Here is a 6,789-nt window from a genome sequence, read left to right as displayed (position 1 = left end):
CACCCAACCCTGCATAGCACATGGTGAAAGACATCTTACTCTACATGACAAATACCATAGAAATTCAAAAACAAAAAGTCAAAGGTCATATCAGGTTGTAGTTAGGAGTTAAAATAATGTTACTTTACATTTTTTTTATTAAACTTTTTAGTGGGTTTTTACAGACATATATCACAATTAACATTTAGACATTTTGCTTTGTCCATCCAGGAAGCCCTACCATTAGGATACGGTGCTGTTAGCATGGTTTACAAACGTTTGGGCTCCCTGTTAAACTTGTTCTTAAACATATAACATAAAACATATACCCAGTAGCGTTTTGTACTCAGGGTGTCCGAAGGGTTGGTCTGGTTGCGGTGGACTCTGGGTTTACTCTGGCACCTGTATCCTGGTATACAATTCAATAAAATAACAATGATTAAAGGAACATTGTCATTAGTTGAAATTGTCAGTTAAAACATACTATTTTAAGTAATCAAAACAACAAACATTCTAAAGGATTTATAATTTACACTCTTACCATGCACTGCTAAATACCTCACATACTCCATCACTTCACTCACCAGTGTGGTGTGTACGTAAGGGTAGAATCTAGTTATCATAGGAAATTGATTTTTTGGTTTGCTAATAACTTTGGATTTGTTACATGAATCTTTAGGAGACTTTCCAAAAAAGGCCATCCCCCTCATCTCCTTCTTTTAAAGTATTGGGGTGATCAGTCAAATGGGGGTGAGAAATAAGGAGATCCCAAAATGGAATTTCCCTGTGCGATTTCCACAGGGAATTGTTCACAGTGCTCCAGCCAAAATGGCTGAACGGAATTGCACCAAATTTGGTAAAAAGCTAGATCTTAACCCAGAAAGCATGTCGTTTGTATTTGGTGTAAATCTTTTTACTATTTATTGAGAAATTGAGGTTAAACATCTCTAGACTTCTGAACAGTTAGGTTCATATGAGTCCTGTGGGAGTCTCGCTGGACCATAACTTAAAATAATGGAGTGATATGATTGGGTGAGGTTTTTTTTTATAACTGTCAGCCATCTTGTGAGAAGATCTTCCTAGTGCCTCGGGAGCATGTGCACTGATTGTTTGTCCGAAAAATGAAGAGAAATGTTATGGGCACCATGACAAAATGAAATACATTTAAAAATAAAGTACAAGGGGGCATGGTAGGGGTATGCTTATCATTGAAACTTGTGAGTGAGTCCTAGAGGGACTCCTCCTAGAGCCAAATTAAAAGAAAAATTAAATTTGTGTGACTGCAACCCAATGGAACTCCAGTGGGAGCCAGTGCAGCCTCCTTACTCTACTGAGAGTCCCTCTACTGAGAGTCCCTTCCGCCATGGATTGCGGAAGGCTGTAGGAGCTGGCAGGGGGTCAGCCATCCATAGCATGTTTGACGCAGGGATTGGCTGTGGCGAGGTTTTGTGCCTAACCACACAGGCCATACACGGCTAAAGGTGGGTGGGCACAGGGCCTGCTTGCCCTTAGTCCAAACCAACCCGCACACAGCTTTCAGCTTCTGGTACAGGTTGTTCTCTAAAAATTAACACACATTGCAATTGCTTTCAAATGAGGAAATAGAAAGAACTAGAGGAGGGGATATTTTGTGCCGGGAAGAGGCAAATATGTATAAAAAATGTGTACAGTAATCAGTTGAAAAGAGATAAGAAATTCCTCTCAGATCTATTTAAATAAAAGTGATGCCATTCAGGTAGATCACCCTGTTCGTATCGCCACAAAGGTAAGCAGTGTTTGCTTTTTACCTGCAATACACTCAGTCATGTTTGTTTGTTCCGGTTGTTTACCACTTGACAGGAATGAAGAATGAAGATATTCAGCATCCGTCACTGAGGGACCACATCCTAGAAGATGTCAGTTTTGAAAAATTAACTATCTCAGAATTGGACCATCAGAATTCTAATTTATTCCAACCACCCAGCACAAACAACTCTTTAGAAATACAGGAGAGGTCTTCGGGGCGATTGTATTAAGATAAGAGCACAGCACAGAAGAACATAAACAATGAATCCCTAGCATGAATATAGAAAATAGGGTGACTGAGGACAGCAACACTCAGCTCTGCGGAAAGTGTCCTGCACATCACAGCACACTCCAGGTCCAACAAGGAAAAGGGGCTGCAGGTCCACAAGTCAGGAACAGGTTGTAGACAGACCTGAGAGTCAGTAGGTCCAGCTTACACAGAGACAGCAACAGGTAAAAAGGCACAGAAAAGTCAAAGGCGTTGGTAGAAGGGGTATATGGGGTGCCACAAACCCTTAAATAACTGAAGAGTAGGTCAGGAGGAGAAAGAGCAATCAAAACAGGCCTTTAAATTTGGTTTCATTATGTTGCAGTTTCTGTGAATTCAAAGACAGAGGTCAAATGTAGTGATGATTTCAAGAGACTATTTGAATGTAAAATGTGCTCTCAGTAATTGGCAGTGTGGTACCCCACCCTGCTATTGTCAGAAAATGGCACTTTAAAATTCACCACTGGGCACATACTGCAACCCTTCTACTCCCCCGCTACATGGGCCTGGCTCATTTGCTATACTTATTTTGTGAAACGCATGGATTTTTCACTACTCATGTGATGTCGGTGATGTAACATTGATGACAGCACTGCCACAGTAAAAATTGTTACAGCACCAATGCAGAAAACTCAATCTGTTGAAGACAATGCACTGCAGATCCACTGCAACTTCAAACCAATGAAAACACAGGCTCCAACAAACATTAAGCAGCTTTGTAAGGACAACAGAAGGGAAGGGTAGGAGCACCAGAAGGAGGGTTCTCCATTTCAGAGAAACCTACAAGCAATTTATCCATGTTTATGGACTACAAAATGTGTTGACTAGGTCCGCTCTATTCCAATACTACATACATATACACAGACTTGAGGATTCAGACCATGTACATTCTTTTAAACACGCAAAACTCCCTTTCTTTATTAAAAAAAAATAAAAAAACATTTAAACAGCTATGAAATAAGTTTACAGTGACTATTGCTTGTATTTGATGTTTTAAATATATGTTTCAAAAGGGGGATAAATAGTATATATTTTTTACCGATCTTGACATACAAGCCTTGATTATAGAATAGTTGCCAGGTGGCAACCAAAGGCATCAGACTTAGTTCCAGGAGTGCATGTAATACAGAAGCAAATCTGACAGGTGTTGACTTGCAATAATAGTATTTGCGTTGTGGCATTGTTAGATTGAAACAGTACAGACAAGACAATTTAATTTAGTGTGGTTACTTAAGTTATAAGTATCAACAATAGCATATCCATTCCAAAGTCAAACCACACCACCATAACATAAATATTTAATTTCCAATCAGCACAAACAACATACGCATTGAAATGTTTGCTTTATGTGTCCCTAAGCCAGAGAGAGACCCTTGGCGGTCAGTGAACTGCAGGGGAAAATGGAATAATACTCAAAAACATTAAGGCTAGTGTGTGCATATTGCAGGCAAGGGGGTACAGGGGGAAATGGAATAATCCTTAAGAAACTAATGTTGGTGTGTGTGCACCTATGGCAGGCAACAGTCTATGTGAAAATGAAATAATACTTTAAAAACTAAGGCAGAAGGGGGGTTGGGTGGTGTGAAATGTAAATTAAAGAAATCTGATTGAAATTGATTGATCTTGTAGCCCCCTGAAGTTGTAATCTTTTTAATCCTATCGAAAGCATACAAGATATGTATACATCTAATTGCAAATGTTACTTCTTTTCATATTGCTATTTGAATATATATATATTTTTTAAATGTCAAGAAATGTGAGCATCTGAGATATATATATATATGTATATATATATATATATATATTACAGCACTATTGAATGGGTTTGCTTAGATTGAGCCGCACATCTTAGGTTGTTACGCCAAGTATAATCGTGACAATAGGTCATTAAGCAATTGCAGCTATGGCGAGGGTGCTGAAGGTATGTGACACCTACCCACCAAGGTGTCGTTTCCTCCCAAGATCCAAAAAGGAACTTGGGTCACACATACAAAAATAGAATACCTCAGCACACCCTTCTCATTATTTCTGCAAGCGGTAGTATCAGTGTTACTTGACACAATCTTGGTAATCTCAGTGCCCTATGTAATTCAGTCCAAGGAAAGATTATAGTCTCAGGAGGTAATGATAGAATAGTCCAAACAGGTCTCCTTGAATCGAAGTTTGTTTATTCTCATATACCACAGGAAGAAAACAGCCGACGCGCGTTTCGCCCACAGGGCTTTTTCAAGGCTTGTAGTATTTTTCTTCTAGTGACTATAGTCCACAAAGGATATTCCCAATATAAATATTATTGACTCCAGTCAGTCACAAATTACGAAATAGGTCTGCATTTGTCATTCACTCTATATTGGAGTGAGAATGTATTAATTTCCTTTCCAAATAAATAATCGAAAACCCAAATTGGATATCATCCAAACCCAAGGTGTGGGTTTTGTTCCATGAATCTTGATAAATCCAAGGATAGATCTATTTCATAGCAGCGAGGGCAGTGTATCGCGCCTGAGTGAATCCAATACAAACACCTGGTGTTTGTATTGGATTCACTCAGGCGCGATACACTTTATTTGGAAAGGAAATTAATACATTCCCTCAAATTGGACGTATTCTCACTCCAATATAGAGTGAATGACAAATGCAGACCTATTTCGTAATTTGTGACTGACTGGAGTCAATAATATTTATATTGGGAATATCCTTTGTGGACTATAGTCACTAGAAGAAAAATACTACAAGCCTTGAAAAAGCCCTGTGGGCGAAACGCGCGTCGGCTGTTTTCTTCCTGTGGTATATGAGAATAAACAAACTTCGATTCAAGGAGACCTGTTTGGACTATTCTATCATTACCTCCTGAGACTATAATCTTTCCTTGGACTGAATTACATAGGGCACTGAGATTACCAAGATTGTGTCAAGTAACACTGATACTACCGCTTGCAGAAATAATGAGAAGGGTGTGCTGAGGTATTCTATTTTTGTATATATATATATTGCGCTATATAAATATATCCATACATACCTATATATATTGCGATCCAAGGATTCCAAGGGAAAGGATTTCAGGCGAGCCCACAGCAGTTGCAGCAAGTATGTTTTTTATTTTTGGCAGAAAACACGACGCGTTTCGACCACGTCCGTGGTCTTGGTCACTATATATATATATATATATATATATATATATATATATATATATATATACATACATACATATATATATATATAATCCAAGTAAAGCCCCCGAGCTTCAAAGATGCACACCACGATGGAAAATTTAGCAGAATCTTTTAAATAATGGAAGCGGTTTAACACACCAAATTAATCCATGTCCCTTACGCGCTTCAGTGCAGCTTGCACCTTAATCATAGGGTATGCAGGTTGGAAAACCTGGAATGAACCTCAACCATTTATACCCTTCTGGCATTCGCTCTCCAGTGAGCAGGATGCTTGGAGTTGTAGTTCTGATTTTTCCCATCAGTGGGGCTCCTTTTTCTGCCAACTGTTGTTTAACTGCCAATTCTCGTTTTTTATTCTTCACAGCCCTCCAGTATGTTAGTCCGTACCCCAATGTGGATTCCTTAGTGCTGAAAGGGAGCTGTAATGTAATTCACAGCCCCGCAGACCTGAGTCCGATGTATGCAGCGGTGCAATCTTTCATGTCCGGAGCCGCCGTGTATTAACAACATCAAAGTAAAGCCCCCAAGCTTCAAAGATTCACTCCACGAAGGAAAATTCAGCAGAATCTTTTAATTACTAGAAGCATTTTAACACACCAAATTAATCCATGTCCTTACCCGTTTCAGTGCAACTTGCACCTTAATCATAGGGTATGCAGGCTGGAAAACCTGAAATGAACTGCAACCATTTATACCCTTCTGGCATTCGCTCTCCAGTGAGCAGCATACCAGGAGTTGTAGTTCTGATTTTTCCCATCAGTGGGGCTCCTTTGTCTGCCAACTGTTGTTTATCTGCCAATTCTCATTTTTCATTTTTCACAGCCCTCCGATGGGCCTCCGGTATGTTAGTCCGCTCCCCAATGTGGATTCCTTCGTGCTGAAAGGGGGCTTCACTCCGCGTTCTCCAGGCATTCAAACCAAACACAGACATGGACCCAAGTAAGTCGGTTTGTTTCTTAGTTAATTGCTGTGCCGCCATAACAAAGAGCCTTGATCGCATGACACAGGTAGAAGGGTTGTGCGGGAATTTAAAGTGGCCAGTGCACGAAAAAGATCAAATTATGTGAAATTCAAAAAAACGTAGCCACAATGCATTGCATCTCCACCTTATTATTACTCACTCTATAGAAAGTGCATGTATCCGGATTTGGTTAATTAATATACAGGTGTCATAACCTCTTTCTATGCGCTTTCTCTCTCGCTCTCTCACTCTCTGCATGTTAGCACCTCTCCTTGCCCAAAAGCAATGCCAACTCCCGCAGGAGGCAGGGAGCCGGCAGGGACCATGGGGGCATGGGGCTCCCCCCACGGTCTCCAACATTGAGGCCGGGCCCGGGGATGGATCCACCAAGGCCAAACGTTGTAACGACTGGATTTTTGGACCAGATAGAATCAGCTCACCAAGACACCACTAACCCAGCCGAAATGTAATCACCTCCCTCCTTAGGACCTATTTACAACAGGTATCTATGTTTCCTACCCAAGGATGGGGAATTAACAATATACAAGCTTAGATCTTCTAAAATACCACACTCATACAATATAGTCTCGCGACTACATGGGCCCAGACTAATCTACCCTGGG

This window comes from Lissotriton vulgaris, chromosome 7 (genome assembly GCF_964263255.1).
Source record: "Lissotriton vulgaris chromosome 7, aLisVul1.2, whole genome shotgun sequence".
Lineage (NCBI taxonomy): Eukaryota > Metazoa > Chordata > Amphibia > Caudata > Salamandridae > Lissotriton > Lissotriton vulgaris.
The sequence above is the reverse complement of the archived record's forward strand: the minus strand, read 5'-3'. Positions refer to the sequence as shown.